Source organism: Sus scrofa, chromosome 1 (assembly GCF_054392235.1).
Source record: "Sus scrofa isolate SSC_HxYL_T2T_F1_AM1 chromosome 1, Sscrofa_HxYL_maternal_Yorkshire_Landrace_v2.0, whole genome shotgun sequence".
In the NCBI taxonomy this organism is placed as follows: Eukaryota; Metazoa; Chordata; class Mammalia; order Artiodactyla; family Suidae; genus Sus; species Sus scrofa.
In genome coordinates this window covers 166,906,783-166,928,389 of record NC_139383.1, presented here as the reverse complement: position 1 = coordinate 166,928,389, position 21,607 = coordinate 166,906,783, and the positions used below count along the sequence as shown (strand labels likewise).

Below are 21,607 nucleotides of genomic sequence, written 5' to 3'. Positions count from 1 at the left end.
GTATTTGTGAAACAAAGCTCATTTCCTTGTAATTGTAGTGTATTTTATCAATAAAAAATTAACGGCTATTCCCATCTTGACTGATAGGAGAAAGGAAGTCGTTCTTATATTAACATACTAACATATTTGCTTAATAGATTATTCATAATTTATTAAAACTAAAATAATGTTTTATGTATTATGAGTAGACTTTTACTTTTATGTTCATTTTGTGTAACCAGAAATATTTGAAGTACCCTTTTTGAAATCTCACTTTGCCTCTTAAATATTCTAGGTTTGCTTTGAACAAAGTAAAGAGATTTGGGGTGTTGAAGTATGCCTTAAACTATATGGTTTTAAAAAGAACTGTAATTGCAGCTGACTAATATATGATAGAAATAGACATGTACATCTGTGTTCTATAAAAGTCATAACTCTACATATATTTTCAAAACAAAAATGTGTTATACAATGTCTTTTACTGAGATTTAAAAAGAGATATTTTAAAGGCCTTTTAAAAAATGTTCCAAAATGTCACTTTTTTGACAAGGGGGAGGGTGACATACAGCTGAGGAAAGTGAATGAAAATTATTTTGCTTGCCTCCCCATCCACCCTGTCAAAAATTTTTTGCTATTTTCCCTGTCATATCTATGAAGGCTTATTAAATATCTGGAATTTTGACTCAATTTTTCATTGTTTTAAAACAAGCTACTTTATTCAGAATGCAAAATCTATAAAATAATTTCCACAATGATCATGACAAATTTAAACTTCAGGAGTAAAGCTTAAAAACAATTTGATTACACAGTTGTTAGATAAACAACACTGTCAGTACAATCCAAATTCCCAGGAATAGGATTGATTTCTTTGTTCACACCACCAACATTTACTGAGCTCTAGCTTGGATCCCAGAGGAAATAAAAGATACATGGTCTAAATTACATAGGTAAGTGGAAAAATCAAACAATAAACAAAGATTTATACTGACTTCTCCGTAACAGTAGGAGGCATGTGGTCAAGAAGTTGGGATCCTGTACCTATTTCTTGGGCTTGTTAATGTTTCTCTTCCCATAGGTTTCAGAGAGAAATTTTAACACATCATAGTAGAGTAGGTGACTCTTGTGATAATGGGAATCCTTTGGAAGGGATTTTGGATATTTAATAGTTTGGGTTCTCTTGGAAGCCACCTCTGGGCTGAGGTTAGCATTTAGGGAGTACCTTTGGTACCAGTACCTGCAGAAGGAAAGAGAAGGCAGCAGAGCAAGAGAGAGAAGCAAAGCTAAGGTACCAGCCCAACTACTGTGTGGCAAGAACCTTCCACATGGTGATCTGCAGCTAAAATAGCCCTGGGATGGGGGAAGCGTTTTCCAGAGTAGGGCCAAGACTGCCATTTCTAAGAGTCTTGTTTGCCTTTATCCATATAGTTCATCATGAGATGTTGGCTGCCCAGAGGAGTGTAAACTTGGGTGAAGCTGAAAAAACTATAGATGGGGCTGAGAGGTGAGGGCTGCCTCAGCAGCTGGGCAACAAAACTTCACTCAAGGAGGCTTGGGAACACATCACAGCATCTCCATGGGCCATAACTGGTAAAAGAGCTCTCTGGGGATTGAATACCTCAACAATCATCATTTCCCCCTTTCTTCTTACATATTGGAAGATCACAATCTCAATACTGTTTTCATTGTCTGAGTGATTCTTTTATGTTTCCTATTTGAATTGTAATTGTAGGTGATCCAATTGTCTCAGCATGTGACCAACAATCAAATCAAGATCATCCTTATAGTTATTCTATCATTTTATCAACTAAGACTGCAATGCTCAATGCTCTCCTAAAGAAAGCAAAAGAAGTACAGATCTAAGGTTTTCATTTAGATCAGAAATAATCAAGGCAACTTTTATCATCAAAATGTTAAAGGGAAGTAATGTAATTTGGCATTGTAAAAGTATATACATAGTATATGTTGGACTTAATGTTTGAATACATCATTTCCCTACATGTAGATTAAAATTAATAGTCTATACTACCAATATTTTCATTAAGATTCTTATTTTAAGTTCTAGATCACCTAAAATTGCAGTCTACCAAACTATGATTCGTGAAATTAATGACTGCTTGATCTCTGTTAATTTAAGAGTTTTAATGACTGTAGGTATTAATGTACATTTAAATGTCATATATGCACTTTAAAATATCTTTATAGGTATGTTCCCATATGCATTAAAAAGATCTTGAAAGTTTTGACAGTAAATTGTATAACAGGCAAATAATTTTAAAAATGGAATGTTTCGTCCAAGTGATTTTATAGTCAATATTTTTTGTGTGTCAGTGATTCTCATCACTTCCTGTTAGTGAAATTATTGCTCAGTTGCCATTTCCTGATTTGAGAGTACTGCTAAGGTATTTAGTTATCTAATTATGAAAATTAAAAATAAGCCACCTAGAATAGTATTCCATCATTTCTTTTTAGTAATATAGGTAACTTTTTCGCCTAATATATTTTCAGTCTCTATCTTTTCTGGATCATTTTCTTATGCCTTTTCAGAGAGTGTGCCTGTTTGTACTCCTTCACAGACTTGCTCTGTACTAAATGTTTCCTAGAGAAGCATGTGATTAATTGATTTTACCTTTCCCAACAACTGACTCAGTGTAATCTCCTGATATGGATAACTCCTGCTTGACAGTCACACTGATGTCTCAAATTCTTTTAAACATCTTTTGCATAGATATCAAGTGAAGGCAGATTAGTTTTCAAAATTCATGGCAGCTGCTTGCTTCAAAGTGTTGTGCAATCTAAGAGAAAGTATAAAAATAAGACACACTAGTCCTGTTCTTTTAAACGGGGATGATTTGCATGGTTTAAAAAGATCATATTATTCACAATAGATTTTTTATATTCTAAGTTTGTAAAAATATTCATGCTATATTTTGAGGCTCTAGAAACTTCTTTCAAATAACTTTTTTCTCTAATCTTTTTCTCCTAGAACTTCTGTAACTTTGTTTATAATCCTTTTTTGAAATTCTATTTTATAGGTAATCAATCTTGTTTTATTCATGTAAAATTAATACATTAATCATTTACTGCAAATCCTTTATACAGAAGTAAAAGTTGATTTTTATCTTTCCTAAGACATGGATAATTGATTTTTGTTTTTCTTTTGTTTGTTTTTGCTTTTTGGGGGCTGCAACTGCAGCATGTGGAAGTTCCTTGGCTAGGGGTCAAATTGGAGATACAGCTGCCAGCCTATGCCACAACAACACAGGATCCAAGCCACATCTGCAACCCACACCACAGCTCATGGCAATGCCTAATCCTCAATGCACTGAGTGAGGCCAAACTTGCATTCTCATGAACACTAGTTGGGGTTGTTACCACTGAACCACAATGGGAATTTCCAATTGATTTTTAAAATTATTTTCTATTTGGTTTTACTATGAATCTACACCTATCTCTGTAGCTATATAACTGCGTATCTGTTTTTATTTTCATAAATTGGATCAAACTATTATTTACAATGTACTTGTTTTAATCAATAATATTTGTTTTCTCTGTCATAACATGTAGACAAACCATACTATTAATCATTCCTTGATATTTTCCAGTTGGGACACAGCAAAAATTGTGAATATTTCCAATGATAAATAGTAAGTCTGTTTTGTTTTAGATATTTTAAACAGTGCTTCTATTCACAACTGCACAAAATTTTTCATTCATCAACAGTTCTATAGAAAACAAATGATGTGTCACTTTCCCCAAAACACCTAAAAATATTTGTGAACCTCCTACTGGAGTGGATACAACATTTTCTCTTAAATTATTAATAACCACATTAGACCTTTTTCAATATTTTTTGTTGAATTTTTTTTTTTTTTTTTTTTTTTGTAATTTGACTCACACAAGTGAATTTTAGCATCTTTTATCTTTTCATTGGCCATTTATATTTATTGTGTAAACTGCCTGGTTATACAATGTGAATTATTTTATTTATTTATTTTGTCTTCTTAGTGCTGGCCCCACAGCATATGGAGGTTCCCAGGCTAGGGGTTGAATTGGAGCTATAGCCTCTGGACTAGGCTTACAGCCACAGCAATGCCAGATCCAAGCAACGTTTGCAACCTACACCACAGCCCATGACACCACCAGATCTTTAACCCACTGAGCAAGGCCAGGGATCGAACATGAGTCCTCATGGATACTAGTCAGATTCATTTCTGCTAAGCCATGATGGGAACTCCTGTGATCATTTAAAAATCAAATTGTGTTTTGTTAATTTGTATACTCTTCATATAACTTGTACATTAATTTTATAGTATCAAAAGATCTTTAATAGCCTATAATGCCATGTTACTTTGTGTATATTTTTTCAAATATGTATTAAAACCTTTCCATATATTCAAATCTGTTAGTTCCATGCTTTATGGTATCTACTTCATGTGATATTTAGAAAGGCTTCCCTCAAACAAGCTTTTCCAGAAAGATTTAAAATGTCATTTCATTTCATATTAAATTTTAAAATATATTACACATTCTTTTTCTTAACTAACATTTCTTCTCTATTGATTTACTGATTCGTGTACCAAAATATAATCTAAATTTTTTTTCTTAATATTTTGCCTTAAAAGATAAAAACATTAATTTATGAATCTAGCAACATAAGAGATTAAAGAGTGCTACATTTACATGAAGGAAAAGACACAAGAGAAAAATAGGAATATATGATGAAGAGATTAAAACTAGATTTTCTAAGTGGTCAAAATTAAGTTTGGTAGAATGAAGGTAAGACTTTTTAGTCTCTGCATCAAATTCAAACTTGGGTGTAAAAATATGTGAGGAAATTATTAATGGTAGTAAAAGAGTATGCTTTTTTAGAGCTATGTTTATGGATGATTTCCTTTGGTTAGCAAGTCATTGTTTTTCAAATATTCAATTGTCTGACCAATATTTGACTATAAGCAAAACCCTGAACATCCAAATGACTGTACTTTGCCTTTTGCTTATTTTACCAATAATTTGCAATTTTTTCTCATTTACATCATCTTGACAGTGAGTTTCATTACTGTTTGATTGATATCACTGTTGTAGTATTTTGTAAATATTTGGTTTTAAAATAGGAGAAAACAAAGAGAAGGCATACTACTAACCCCTACAATTCTCATCATACACAATTTCAAACTTATGTTGAAATAAAATTTGAATATCAAACAAAGGGAAATACGTAGAGAAGAAAAATGGGTCAAAACTACAGAAATTTGAAAGTGGATTTCTGCATTTTATATTTTGTTTTTTTCAAATCAGGAATGAGACAATGCTGCCAACAGAATGAAATGAAACTTAATATGTATTGTTTTCTTGGTGTTATTGTGGATAGAGATGAACTTGGAATATATACTGGCAAAGGGTGGGATATACATTCATATTATTAACAGTACAACTAAAACCTCACCATGAAATGGGTTATTAAATAACGGTATAGGTAAAGGTTTGGACATGCCCTCTCACCAAAAATTAATAATGTAGCTTTTTCAAGAGACCTTGATAACTATTTAATTTTATAGGCAAGAAAACATTTCTGACATTTAATCAGCCATGTCTATATTTCAATGATTCATTGAAAGTGAAGACTGGTGGTGGATAGAACACTTATGAAAATTAAGGGCTGAATCCTGATCTCACCATGTAATTACCATGTGAACTTGGGTACTTTACTCAAAAATGGCCAAACTTTAGAGAATTCACCTTTAAAATTAATCATTAGGGCAATTTTGAAGATTAAGGAACCTATGTAGCATGTCTGGAAACACTCTCTGCCCAACGTGGCTGCCTCCCAGTATGGCTTTCATGGGACCCCAGGCATTTTCCTTCTCCTCTCTCCATCTTGCGCCTCCAACTCTGCTGTGGGATTTCAGGTCTGGGAATTAAAGATCTCATTTAGCTGTGTAGCCACATTTTATTGCTGCTTATTGTCCTTTACTTAAACAGTTTTTGCTTCCTTAGGGTTTAACTTGAATCTTTGCGTTTATCTGACCAGTAGTTACTATGGCTCTCTAAGTTCCAAGTGGGAGTATCTGGAGGGGAAAGTTTTTTTAATTACATAGTTCACAGGTCAACTGGACACATGTGGTTGGAGTCAACCTACTCCTATATATATAGCTTTTCCACTTCCTGTCCCCGAAAGAGGAGGGAGGATGGTAACAGGAACAACTGTGGCTATTGTATTCACTATATGAGGGGAAAGAAAAAAGCAGTTAAGTAAGAATGACTTGTTCCACAAGAAATTAGTTATATCAGGGGCCTATAGGGGAAGGAAGGATTCATAATTACATTGTACCATAATGTTCTTGCTTGAGGTCAGGTCGGTAAATATTTACTGCTGATATCCACAGGGATATTCAGACAAAGGATTAGAATGGGATTGCTGTCTGCATATGATAGAACATTATAATATGGCACATTCAACAAACTAAGAAGTAGACAAACAGAAATACAGTAAAATACTCTATTATAGTTTTCCTGGTATCTTGAAAAGCAAAGTCATACAACTTTGGTTTCTGTCCATTTAGTTGAACTTACGTCTCATGGCTATTTCACAAATCAAACTATTCACAGTCATACAAGTGGGAATATATATTCTGATGTACTCCTAGAAAATACGAACTTTGTAAACAAATCTTAAGAGCTTTAGAAATTAGGATTAATTATGTAACTGAGCAAGGCCCTGTGGGGCTCCTGGGCACCAAGACTTTGTGTCTCCATTTCTTGTTTTTAGCCAATGGGCCTCATTCATCCTCCATAGCTTTCCCTGAGTTTCAAGGTGGAAGGCTCAGACAATTGCTAATCAGGAAAGGAAGCGGTTGCAAAGACAAGGGAGGAACAGTCAAGCAATAGCATAGCCTTGGGGCAAGGTATTGGTTCCTGCTCAAGGGATACACATAATGATGTAGGCATCTTATACACCTAAGAGAAAAGTTATATTCCTTATGCTTCTTTTAGAAATGAATACTTTATTTATTTATTTATTGGTCTTTTTGTCTTTTTAGGGCCATACATGCTGCATGTGGAGGTTCCCAGGCTAGGGGTCTAATCAGAGTTACAGCTGCCTGCCTATGCCAGAGCCACAGCAACACCAGATCCAAGCTCTGTCTGTGACCTACACAGCAGACAGCAACACCAGATCCCTAACCCACTGAGTGAGGCCAGGGATCAAATCCATAACCTCATGGTTCCTAGTCGAATTTGTTAACGCCGTGCCATGACAGGAACTCCAGAAATGAATACTTTAATATTAAACAGCTTGGAAAATTTCCTTGTGCTTCTCTCTCATTTGATTGCACCTGAAACACAATCACCTGTAAGCTAAACATTAGGCACCCTGAGCACAATTGCCTGTGGGTTAAAGATCATTAGTACGTGATATTTTTCAGGAACTTAGTTTATTCTAATCTCTGATCAATATGCCGTTTTTACAAGTACTGTTATTTTAGGCAATGACCAAGAAGACCGTCAAGAGGCTCACACCAAGATCTCCTGATGCAAGCTTAGAGGTCTAAGATTTCCCCCCACCCCAAAGAAAGAAGAATGCATGTCTGCCCCAACCCTGATTCTTATTTGAAACCCTGTTTTTCTCCTTTTCTCCTTCTTCCCCCAAAGAGGGCACAGTCTTTAAGGCATTAGCCTGCTATGGCTTCCTTTGCCCAGCAAAGCAATAAAAGCTGTTTTTTCTCCTTCACCCAAAACTCTGTTTCCACATTTTTATTCAGCACTGGTAGACAGAGGCTGAGTTTTCACAATTATTCGCATCTTTAAAGTTCTCTGAGAGGTTTGTTTTAATGCTAAAGAGTCAACTAATGTTTTACATTTATGTAGTTTTGCTTTGTAATATATAACATTTACAAACTTCCAGGTAGATCAATATTTTAAAAAATGAAACCACAGAAGTATCCAAATAAGACATTATTTTTATATAGTATTTCTAGGTATTTAATTGTCCTACTTAATAAACCTGCAAAGTCACACTCACATACTGTAAAATCAAGTTCAAACTTCAAGTGTGGTATAGAAGATTCTTTAACTTACTACATCCACTTCCTCTCTCTTCTCTCCTCTCTGTCCTTAATATTTGCTCAGTTAAATGCTCCTTCATATTTATTGTATTGTATTATAGTTTATGTTTTTGCTTTCTAACTTGTTAGAGGCCAAGGACCTGTTTTATTTCTCCCAGAAATTCTGAGTAATAGCTTAAGCACATTTTGAAAATGCATTTTCAAAAAATGTCCTGGACCACATAGATTTAAGAACTCTAACTTTGCTATTAGGCTGATTTAAACAAAATAAGTGTCCAATCTACAGAAAGATATTGAAAATGATTTCTGTCGTAGAACTGGAGAATCCAAAATCAAAGGTAAACAGTTACCAAGTACCCCCACATTCTAGAATGAACAGAAAAACAAATTGACACAATCATCAAACATTATAATGAAGGTGGTTATTTCAAAATTCATTGTAATATTCTTATTGATTTAGTGTGAAGTGAGAAATGCTATAGTTTTCTCTTCCCATCAAGGATGAGGGCATTCCTCGCAGCCAAGGAGAGGGACATTTATAGGACAAAGACAAGAGAGTGACATGCTCTCTGGATGGTTCATGTGGAACAGCTAAACTTCTAGCTCCCTTTTTTGTTGCTATAGGAGCTTGGCAAAGGACATTCCAGAGAGCTTGGCAAGTGCCCTCTGCTCTGTGTGCTTCTTCCTTGTTATTTTCTTTAGTCATTATGTTTGCTGGAGAAAACTTAGTAGGATAAAAAAAAATAAATAAATGTGGCTGCAACATGCTTGGGAAGAGAGTACCTTTTCCTTCCATACTGTTTCTTGTGCCCTTGAAGGACATGGACAAAAACCTTTCCATGGCTCCATGTGGACACTGGAAGACCACATAGAATGGATGGTTTTACACAGGCATTTGCCTGCCACATAAGGTAATCTCCTTCTTGGAAGGGAAATCAGGGATAGCAAAGATTTAGAGGATGCAAAGGACACTTCTAGGAGGAGGTCATCATTGGAAATCATGCTAGGGAGAAGCCAAAGAGATCTGCAAGATAATCTTACACAGACTATAATTATGCACAGGGTATATAGTGGGTCACTATATAAAGAGGCCAGTAGCAGGTGAAATCACTAGTAGCCAGACAGGAAGATGGGGTGTCTCCACAGCACTGACAAGTAATTAGCTAAATAAGTAAGCCCAGCCTGTGCCCCTTTCCATTGTATTAAGGGACATGGAAAACGATGAAAAAAAGTTTGCCATGTTTAACTCTTCTAAGTCATGACAGCAAACCCTAGACACTGATGTTAGGGGTGACTAGTTGAAAAAAAAGAGGGGGGGTTATGAATCAGATAAATTAGAAAGGACCACATTTTTTTTCTTTTTGGTCTCTTTAGGGCTGCACCCACAGCATTTGGATTTTCCCAGGGAAATCTGGGGTCAAATGGGAGCTGTAGCTGCTTGCCTACACCACAGTCACAGCAGTGCCAGATCTGAGCCTCGTTGGTGGCCTACGGCACAGCTCACAGAAACACCAGATCCTTAACCCACTAAGCGAGGCCAGGGATGGAACCTGCATCCTCATGGATACTAGTCAGATTTGTTTCCACTGAGCCATGACAGGAAATCCATGGACCACATTTTTTATACCTTTTGGTTGAAAGTGATTGGAGATACATGGACTTAACCTGAGAAATTATTAAAAGATGGAAAAGATTCAGTAAAAATAACTGAAGGAATAATTACAGAGAGAAATCTCTCATACATGTACCACCACTTATTTCAGCATACTTGCTAAACTGGTTAGCATAAGTACATGCTAATACCAATCTATGCATGAGTTTTAGTTGCTATTGAATTTTTTTAATTTTGTGATTTTTAAACCATAAATCAAGCCTCAGTTTGACATGAAATAAAGCTATTATTTCATAAGACTGTGTACAAATGATAGACTAACATTTTCTATATTTTCTGCTCTGTATTATACTCACATAGAATACATCTGTTATTAACAAACTTCAGCTTCACTGGTAATTTTTGTAGTTAGGCTAGAGACCTTGCCTGTGTGATTGGTCATTGATTAACCAACAAGTAGTTTCTGCGCATGTACTTTTTTTCTTCTATAACTGATAATCAGGATAATTATACAGTAAGCTTAATTTTTTATCTTAGTAAGACACTTTTAAAAATCCAATATATAGTTCAGATAAAAGTGGGTGGGATCTAAGAGACAAGGAGATTATGCAGAAAACTTAAACATTCATCTTCCTTCATCCTCCTGAAAGCATCTTCACCAGGGAAAAATAGAGAGTATGAAATATGTGCTTCCTGTGAATTTTCCCTAAACTCCTCAAAAATAACAAAAAAGGGGAAGACAAAAAAAATGTCAAGATTACAAAACTTTTAGATACCTGGGGAACAGGCTGATAACTAACTTGGATAGTCAAAAAGAGGTAGGTGAACATTTTAGAGAACAGGAAGGAGGAGGATTTAGGAGGATTTTCATACCTTATGAAAATTTAGAAAATTTTTAGCTCAGCACTTTTTAGGTAAAAAATTTATTTACATCAAACAAACCAATTGCCTCCTTTCTTGTTTGTTTTTATTTTCCAGAAACAATTGGAATACTGGTCGAACAATGTGTCTTCTTGTAACATGACCCCAAATTTCATGTGATTCAAATCTCTCTGCAACTGCCTACTACTTTATGGCAAAGCTTTCTCTATACTTCCATCTCTATGTCCATTCCTTCTTTGATCTCATCTGGGGATTAAGTGCTCTAAGGTGGTTATGGCAGAAGCCAAAACTTATTTACATGACTCCACTGCTTCTTGAGACCCATTCAGAGGACAGAAGTTCTAATTAATATTGTGTGGATTGTTTGAAGAAACTTGGGGAGAAAATAATTAACTTCTAGACATTTAGGTAATTTTATGTTTCTATATTTGACAAGAATAGACTTATTTCTTATTAATTATATATTGAAAACTGGAATATAAATCATTTTGCTTTGAACAAGAAAAAGTAATCCTGTGTAGACTTGCAAATGATTAAAACATTCTATATACACATTTCTACTTACTAGCTATTCTTTTCCTCATAACCACCTCCTTAAAATGATGTAATTGCTAACAAAGCTTTAGTAAATCTTTGTATTTAGCATGTCCTTATACACGACTTATAACCTATTTGGAATGATCATAAGTAAAAACTAAGAATTTTGTATATTTATCATCAAATGTGGAAAATAAAAAGCTAAATTCTGTCACAAAAATTAGAATTGGGATAGTAAACATTTGTGTGACAATTTTACAGAGTATATTATCTAAATAAAATTAAGAAGGGAAAGATGGGGGTTAGGAATCACCTCAGAAGTATAATCTGAGAAGGACAAATCTCAGTTTGGGAAAAATCAACTATAAGAGAGAAGCAGGAATATGATAACAGGTACAAATTTTATGGTACTACAAACATAAGAATGTATTTGCTTTAATTTGCATATTAATTTACAAAGTAAAAATGCTTGTTTATTTTGAAATGTTACTTTGTTTTGTTGTTTAAAAACAAAAGGAATTTCAACCCATTGGGATTCAAAACACATGCTATTTTTTTTAAAGAAATATAGCTGCATGTCCCTGAGTAAAATTTTTTTTAAACTTTTCTTATCCTCAGTTATATTGTCGGAAAAAATGGGTGAATAGTAAGCTGTATAACTGTTTCAATGTTTAAATAAAATATCCTAAAGCATATGGCATACTGCAGACACAATATTAAACTTTGTCCTTTATAATTTTATATAATTTTTTTCAAAATTAGTATTTTAAATCAGTAAGGATGAAAGAAGCTTATATTGGTACCAATTAGTATACAGTGAGGCATTCTTGAAAGTAACTGAAAAAACTCAGAATGATGATTTTTCAGATCTGACTCAGAAATATGATGTTAAAAACCTTGATGATGTGAGTTAAAACTGGCAGGGATAATTATGCTATGGATCAACATGGTGCTATGACTTCAACATTTCCTCATGTTAGAAAACACACACACACACTATCTATATGCTGAATTATTTCACTCAAAATGTGATGACTGTACAGAACAGTTTGCCTAAGCACAAACATTAAAACAAATAGCATGATATAGTTTCTGAGACAAACAATATGGATGAGTAACAGAGAGAATTAAAAGATGCAGAGATAAAGCAAGGAGGCTTGGAGCGGTTTAAACTTAATTTTCTGGCTTTGGTAACTTTTCCTTAAAGCACATTTTAACAAATGAAGTAAATTTCCAGATACCATGAGTGAGCAAGCTATTTCCCAGTGTGCTTTTTGTGTATCACCTGGGAAATGAATAAATTATTTCAGACCCATTTTGGCCTCAAAGACGACAGGCCTATATCAGACCAAAACACTATTTCAAGACATAGTACTCCCCTGTGGTATGCCTCAGCAAGCCAATGTATTTCATCTATAATGGTCAGGCATTAAACAATGACAGTTAAGATCTATTGCCGAGAAAGTCAGTGAAAAGCCATTCTAAGTGAGTTTGCTGTTCAGATTCAGATTATTTGACTATATACATGTTAAAAGCCTTAATGTAATTGAGTAATAATATAACAGATTTCACTAATGACATGACAAAAAATTACAGAGCATCACGTAAGATTTCTGGATGTAGAAAAAATATTTTTTCTCTGAAATAAATACACTGGATATACAAATTGAGTCACTGCATTGAATTGTTCTTCAAGTTTTTGTTATGTTGGATTTAATATATCATTACATAAATCCAACTCTTTGGGAATGTAATCCAGTGCTTGGAATTTTTGCCATGGTACAGCCAATGAATATAAACTGCAGGGAGTAATATAAAATGCTTTTACTATTATTGGTTTAACTCCCATGTTTGCATAATAAGGTTAAAATCAATAAATGCCATAAATAATAAAGTGAAAACGTTACCCAGTCATTGGCCACAAATGGAGAACTGGACTGCCAGGCACAGCCACTGCTGATCTTTTGGGGATGCTTGCTCCTAACATTTCCTCCAGGCCCTTTAGCCCTGAGCTCATCTTCTCTTGGTTGCAGGAACTCACTAAAATTCCTAGAAAGCTTTCTGACTCATTTAAAATAACAAAGTCAAGGGCAGAGAATGCTGTAATGTTATTATGAAAGCTGTGCCAGAGTTCCCAACACTCTCTCCTTAATTTAAATGCTAGGAAACACAAGTATTACTGGTTTCTGAGGCCACAGCAAAGGTTGCTCTGTTCTTCCAGCCTTTCCAAATCAAAGTGGAAGAATAAACAGGATAAAACCAAAATGGATATATAAAGCTTAAGTTAAAAAAAAAAAAATGATGACTGAACATTAAACCAGAAGTGTGAAGCATACTGAGAAAATGTGGACCAAAATTTAGTGCTAATGTGAGAATCCCCTCATACATTTAAGATGTTAGGTAAGTACAAACACTCCTAAGAGGTAATGTGAAGCTTTTGAAAGGGACATCAAATGATGCTTGAATTATAGTGTTTAGATTTAAGGCTCTGTGTCAGCCAAGAAAGGGGGGATAACACAGAACACAAGGTGAAGTAGAGCCTAAGCAGGGGCTACTGTCAAATATTTCCAGGCTGTACATCCTGGCACTCAGCCTCAGGGACACTGCTGTACATGACTGGCCACAGGAGAAAAGTGCGAGCTGCCTTTGCCACATCACAACACTGGAAGACTTAGTTAAGGCACTTAACTGCAAACCACACTGACCTACTAAAGACGGGAAACAAAGGGGATGGACTTCTGGAGCAGAAACATTTGCTCTTCAGGTTCCAAGGTCAGTAAATCTAAGCCTAAGCTTATTTAGACCTTACTGTAAATACCCCATTAGCATTCAGCAAATAGTACAAAGTCAAAGATGAACATGAACCAGTAAGCTATGGTAAAGATATAGAAGAGAAAAATGAAAACATCACACATATAATATCCCTACTGGAACCAGCCAAAAATGAACTCATCAATGAGAATATAGTAGACAGACTTGAGGAAATCCTATAGTAAAATAAAATTCTGTAAATGTTATTTAAAAAATGGTAGATATGCAAGACATATGAAAAACTAATACATGTATTTAGTATTTATAAAGGGGTGAAGAATAGCAAATTATTCCAAATTTTCTAGCCGAGTGTCCATCAATAGATGAATGGATAAAGATGTGGTATACACACACATGTATTTATCAGCCATTAAAAAAAGAATACTGCTATTTGCAGCAACATGGATAGACCTAGAGAATATTATGTTTAGTGAAATAAGGCAAAGATAAACACTATATAACTTATATGTGAAATATAAAAAAATAATACAAATGAATGTATATGCTAAACAGTAGAGACAGAAAAGCCTGTGGTTATTAAAGGAGAGAGTGAAGAAAGGAGGAACAAATTTGGGGTATGGGATTAAGAGATACAAACTACTACATATAAAATAGATAAGCAACAAGGATAGAGAATTATACCCATTAACTTATAGTAACCTATAATGCAACATAATTTGCAAAAATACTAGATCACTATGCTGTTCATCTGAAACTAACACAATATTTTAAATCAACTATTTTTCATTAAAAACCTTTTTTAATAAATAGCTTGTCCTCTGTGGATCAAAAATAGAACAATGTCCAAGAAAAATTGATACAGAATAGTAAGACATGATGATAAATTATTGAACTCCAGTATATGATAAAAAAATATATATATTCAGTCAGAAAAATCACCTAAAGAGTATCCAAAGCATTAGTTCAAAACAAAATGAATAAAATCAGTCCAGCTTCAATCTCAATTTCATGAATCCTCTTGAACATATGATCATGAAGTAATTTGAGTCAAAGAAAGTATAAACCATTCATGAACTGTCAAAATATAGTTCATGTATTACAGACTAGGAACAGTTTTTCAACCAAGCAAAAATTCAGACTATAGCAATTTTATATTATTTAAAAAAAATTAAGGAAACATTCTACCAAATATGAACTAAATTTAGAGGAACAATGGTAAAACAAGTGATAGTCTTTAACTTCAATTAACACCTACAAAAACAAAAATGTATTATGCATACAAAACAATACAAATAGTGCACAGATCAGTAATAAATAACATAACCAGACTGATGCCAGGCAAATACAAACATAATTGCTATTTATCGGATGACGGAAAAAGTTAAATGAAGTAACAAAACGTTGTAGTTATCAAAGTGACATTGAAAAGAAATCTGTTTCTCATCATCGTAGTAAAGAGTAACTTAGAAATATGCATTTTAAGGACTAGTCATTCCAGCATCTAGAGTTTTCACTATATTATCTGTTAAATTTTTCATATATAATACTTATGAATAAAAAATTTGCTGAACTTCAAATTTTGTTTTCTTTTTCCCTCTATTAAAGTAGGTAAAAATAGAATCAATGTATTTATTCAGTAGTATGTACAGTGTGATTCCATTTTTTGGTATAATTATTTCTTTTTATTCTTTTATCAGTTTATTTAATAAAGATGTGGAATGAGTTTTCTCATATTATGGCTGTGGATATTTCTGGATAGGAGAGGGTACAATGTTGGGTAACTTTTCATTTTTCTGCTTTTCTGTATAGTTTAATTTTTATAATAAACACTACAAAAATATGGTTCATGTTATAATTTATAAATTTTTTATTCAACAAATATGACTTATAAGTACACTTTGCCTAAATATATGAAGGAAAATAATATTAAATCCTTATTTAACTAGTGGTAAATCAATAAACCTTCAAGTGGTTCTTATCTGAATGAGAAAATTCAAATTACAATCCAAATAATAAAAAGCCTTTTATTCCCTAAGTTATATATGTCAACTTTCCATTTCTTTTTACATCAGCCACAGACTTGAGAACACAAAAAATTAAAAGAGATTAACACAATTCCTTCAACAAAATGCTCTGAATAATTTTTGCCTTCTATCTGTATGTTAATCTAAGTAATTTGACTAATCTAATATAGAAAAGGAATCAGCTTGTTATTTGCATAATATGTCTGCTTATTGTGTATCATACTTTTTGACTATTTTAGTATCACTGGGATAGTAGCTGGTGTGTTGTTATATTTTTGGAGGATGCTTGGGAAGACACAACCCATCTGGGGCTGTGTGTAGCATTTAACCTTCCCATTCCAGTGCTTTGCACAATGACATAAACATTGTTGGGACAACAAACTTACTCTGTAAAAGGAGAGATAGTATAAGTGTGCTGGGTTACAGAATGTCCCCCTCAAACATATGTGCTTCCTAAACCTCAGAATGTCACCTTATTTGGAAACAAGCTTGTTGCAGATGTAATTAGTTAGGATGAAGTCATACAGGAGTAGGATGGGCCCCTAATCCTATAGAATGGATGTCTTTAGAGAGAAGAGATATACAGACACACACACACAGGGAGAATGCTCTGTGATGATGGGAGCAAAGAGTCATAGGTCCACAAGCCCAAGAAAGTCAAGGATTGATTGCTGGTGAGCACCAGAAGCTAAGGAAAATGGAAATGAGAGTCCCTCACTCCTTCAGAAGGAACTAACCTTACAAACACCTTGGGTCACGTCCTAATAGCCTCCAGAATTTAGAGAAAGCAGATACATGTTTTTCAAAACCACCTACATTGTGGCATTTTGTTGTGGCAGCCACAGGTATACATGTGTTTTGGTGTCATATGGTCTCTGTCATAATCACTCAACTCTAAATTTGCTGCTGGAAAACAATGTGAAAAAAATACCTGTTCCAGTAAAACTTTATATACAAAAATAAGCATTAGGTTAAACTTGGCCCAGTGTCCACAGTTTGGGGTGATCACTGACATATCCTACTTCTCCCCTTCCTTTCTTATCAAGTCCAGAATTATGATTCTTGCTTTTCACTTTTCCCAGCCATATTTTGTTATCTGATGTAATGAGTATAAAACCAAGCATGACAACCCTAGAGATAAATGTACGTGCAAAACATGTTTTAAATGTGTTTAGGCTTTTCTCCTGTTAATCTGTCCTTGTCGGTTTAATGGTTAGTTCCAGCCAGGGACCCTAAAGATTGAAGAAAATGTTTTCCTTTTCTGCAGATCAAAATAACAAATGTCCTTTTTATTAAATTTTAATAATGAATTTTTATAAGAAATTAAGCTAAAATGCCAGTAACTTTACTCAAAATTCTAAAAACGCAAAATTTTTGGACAGATATTCCTAGGAAAATAATTATCACTAAGCTTTGTAAGAGGTAGGTTCTGATTTTGTAAGATGAAAAGCATGTCTTTCTCAAGTATTGGTTCAAATTATATTCTTCTAGTAACAATTTATAAGCAATTTGATTAACTCAATTTTTTAAATACAAAAAAATTAAGTACAGCAATATTCAAATAATATATAATTTATTCTGATGCAAATATTTAAAAGAAGAGCAATGTAGGAATCATACCCAATGCAATCGAAGGGGACATTATTTACAACATATACTTAACAACCCTCAAATAAATACAATAAATAACTTATAGTAGTTTGATAAATTAAAAACTTTGTAAAAACTTATCACTAACAATTGGTGAACTACTTTTAAGTGATGAACTATTTGACTTACATATTTTTTCAGAGGGAAAGTGATAAATAGGTATGTTTGAAAGACATGAACTACTTCAAACTGTCTCCTAAAATCAGTTCTCACAATCTGCTATGATCAAACTGAACCTGCTTACAGGGCAAATAACTTATTTACATAAATTAAATTACTTAAGGAATTATTAATCCAAATCTATATAATCATTAATTGAAAAACTCATCTATCAAAGAATGTTTTATCAACTTTCAAACACATATGGAAGACTTTCTCAGTTTTTTTTTGCTTAATTTATGATTCTTTGTAAATTCAATTTTCTTAGACATTTTTGCTGATGTTGTCAAATTTTTATTTTATGATAAAACTTATCTCTTTGTTGTAGTGCACAAAGGGATTTCAAATGCAATGTTTTATTCATTTTTCAAGGTCCAAAAGCTCCTTAGTACCTCAAAGTTTTCTTTTTTTTTTTTCCTCCTTCTAGAAGTTGGCAGCAGTGGCATGCTTGTGAGTGAGACCCTTCCCCCACTTCATTCTTTTCACTCCATACTTCACTCATCCCCTACCCAAACCTTTTCTCCAACCTGCTTTCCTTTTAGAGAATCTAACTTCCAAATGGGATTTCAGAATGACAAAGGGAAAAAGGGAAATATATTGCCTGAAGTTGTTTTTCACTTTAAAGCCTTCTTTAGTGACAACATTTCTTCTCTAGATAAAAGAAAATTCCAAAGGTGAAAGGCGTTACTATATATTTGAAAGCATGTTAGAAGTGAATTCAATCCCATTCATATTTACTTTACTAGAACTGGATCATACTCGGTATTGATTGACCCTTGAAAATATTCAGTGCCATTTTAAATATGTAAATATTTTAGCTTGAAAAATTCTATGTAAATAATTATGTACAAAGACATAACTTAGAATTTAGATTTGAAACTATGTAAACAACAGGTCCTGAGATTCAGTAATTTTTGACAAGGGATTTTTGTTTTTGTTTTAACTAAATAATGCTAAAGAATCTTTGAGCCATTTAAATCTGCAGAGGAGGGAAATCTCAACCAGAGGACATGGACCCTTTCCATTCTCGATATAGTAAATGTACTGGTATCTGAGTCTCTCTCTCAGGTTGGTTTTCTTCTATCATTGTGATGAAAACAACATTCAGCATTTAAGGAAAACCTAGAAAACTTGAATCTACAAATCTACAGTACCAAAATTGACTTTTTCTCAACTTTTAATTATGTGAAATATTCCTTAGCCTTGGTATTTTTATTTTCCTTTCCCTTTCCTAGTAGCCATGGATAATTGTAACCTTATTTGGAGCTATGACAGTGTATGGCAATGAACCCCAAGGGAGACACATTGGACTGTTTCTTTAAAAAAAAACATTGTCTTGCCCTCAAAACTTATTTTGAAGATGAATACTTTTCCTAGTCCCTGGGAATTACAAGGACCTGAATATTCAGGACTCTTTCTGTGGTCCATGTTTCCTCCCACAGTATCCAGCATGATTTCAGCCTGCTACAGGGTTTCATTATTTATGGACTAATTAATCATTGGCTTAAATTGACGTGTTAAGCAGGTGAAAGTATAGTGAAATTGGTATTCTAATCCACTGCTGATAGTAAAGCAGTTTAGTATAACCTACTTAGAATGTAAAGTTTAGAAGCAGGAACAAATTAAGATGTGCCCTTTGACACAAACAACAATTTACTTAATCGTTCATCCTATAAGAATGAATCATAAAATCAAAATTGTTTAACATAGTTTAACATATTAAGATCTTCATTTTAACTTAAAAGAAACACTGAAATATTTAGTATTAAAGGAATAGTTTAAGAAATCATATTAATATAATTACATATTATGCAATTACTAAAATTATATTTATGAAATATTAAAAAACATGAAGCAAAATACTGAAGAAAATTATGCATACTATAATTTTAAATATAATGATATGTTCAAGAGAATTGAAAATGTAAACTTCTACAAGAATGTATTTTCAGAGTATACATGTACGTGATAAAATAATTACACATCATGTCTTAAGTGCTTTGAAATGAAAGTCACATTTATTTTAAATTGGCTAGCTTTATTATTTAGCTTTTTTGAAACTTTTGTGGTGAATTCATTGCCTGTTTGTGTTGTTTTGGGAGCTGATATAACTGTCTTCGTCCTGAAACTGGACACGGCCCTATGGGGCTCCTGGATGCAAGAGCCTGTGTCCCCAATTTCTTGTTCTTAGGAAATGGGCCTCTTTCAGCCACATGACCTTCCCTGAGTTCCTAAGGACAGGTTCAAACAGTTGTTGATCAGGGAAGGGAGGAACAGTCAAGCAACAACAGTACAGCCTTGGGGCAGTATCCTGCTTCGCTCTCAAGGAATACACATAATAATATAGGCATCTTATATACCTAGGAGAAACGTTTTATTCTTCATGCTTCTTTTTGAATGAACATCTTGAAATTGAATAGCTTTGAGTCCTTCCTTGTCCTTCTTCCAGACTTAATTGCACCCTAAACACAACCACCTGTAAGCTAAAGATTAGGCACCCTGAGCACAATTGCTTGTGGGTTAAAGATTATTAGCACATGATGTTTTTCAGGAACTTTCCTGGTTTGTCCTAATTTCTGATTGATATGCCCTTTTCAAAAATGCTCTTATTCTAGGCAATAACCCACATGAACATCCCGACTCCAGCTCTGATGACGAAGATTCCCCCAGGGAAAGAAGAATGCATGTTTGTCTCAATCCTGATTCCTGTCTGAAAAACCTGTTTTTCTTTTTACTATAAAACTCCTCTCAATTCTTTCTAAGGGGGGGAGAGGGGCACAGTCTTTAAGGCATTAGCCTGCTGTGACCCTCCTTTGCCTGGCAAAGCTATTTTTTTCTCCTTTACCCAAAACTCTGTCTCTGATTTCTACTTGGCACCAGCAAACAGAGGCCAAATGCCAGCAACAATCCAAAATGATTCCTGTTTCCTGTTAGTTACTCTTGCTATCTGAAGCAAAAATTTGAAAAAATACACTTTAGAGAAATATGTATTTTTATTTTTTCTTTCCAAGCAACTGCTGGAGTAGCTACTGAATAACCTGTATTGAGTTGTTCCCCCAAATCTGCCTTGATGAACCACACAACACAAAGTAATATGAAGAAATAGGTACTAAAATAAAGGACAGAATTATTATCAATTTCAAACAAGGAAACTAGGTTATCTCATTTGAATGCTTACATTATTCAGACCAAGCAAATTATTAGTCTTGTTTCATATTGTTAGTGTGGCTACAACTAAATTACCTAAATAAGTGTAGAACACACGAAAACCTCAAAAAGGAGTGCATCAAATTTGGAGGATGTATAGTTGCTTTCATTATCATGGTCAGATTTATTTATTAAGTTCCAAGACTAGAATGATTCATTCAGTGGGATGCATTGTAACAAGGTTAAATGGATATTGTTCCCTTTGCTATTGAGAAGGAAGAGCCCTAGGAGCTCTCATTTTGTTATGATTATTTTTGCATTTTAGTAAGAACTAAGAATTAGAATTGACAGTTTCTCTGTCTTGCTAATTTGCTAATACGAAGTACTTTAAGAACTAAAGGATGGAATGTCTGAGATAAAATACTCCATATCTCCATGGGTGGGTAAGCAAGAGTTATCAGGTAGAGATTGGTAGAAGAATATTGTAAAGCAAAGCACCACAATGTCAAAATTTGCAGAGGTTTTAAACCACTATGCAGGAAATAGGAATTTGGTTTGGCTAGGCCATAGAATATAAAGCATGAAAGGCAGAAATTGAAGAGATAAAGGGAGAGGTCAAAATGGAGAGCATCTTTTAGACTACATATAATGTTTGGACTTTATTAAGTACGTCACTGCTTCCAGGGTTTATGCATTTCACAAGTAGTAACATTTAAACAAGAAAACAGTAACTAAAATAGGAATCAATATATAGGCTTGTTTTGCCAAATAAAGACTTGAAAAAC

The 21,607-nt window shown here is 33.8% G+C and overlaps 1 long non-coding RNA gene across 3 annotated transcripts in view; it reads right to left on the bottom strand.

Moving 5' to 3' along the window:
* Nucleotides 1–666: 666 nt before the first annotated feature.
* LOC110261625 (uncharacterized) overlaps nt 667–21,607 on the bottom strand; it is a 128,507-nt gene continuing 107,566 nt past the window's right edge. For 2 of the 3 annotated variants that reach the window (XR_002345990.2, XR_014841145.1), the window contains one exon: nt 667–2,771. This is a non-coding gene — a long non-coding RNA (uncharacterized LOC110261625). Of the gene's footprint in view, nt 2,772–17,422; nt 19,907–21,607 lie in introns of those variants that run through there. The other variant, XR_002345992.2, reaches the window with a different exon arrangement.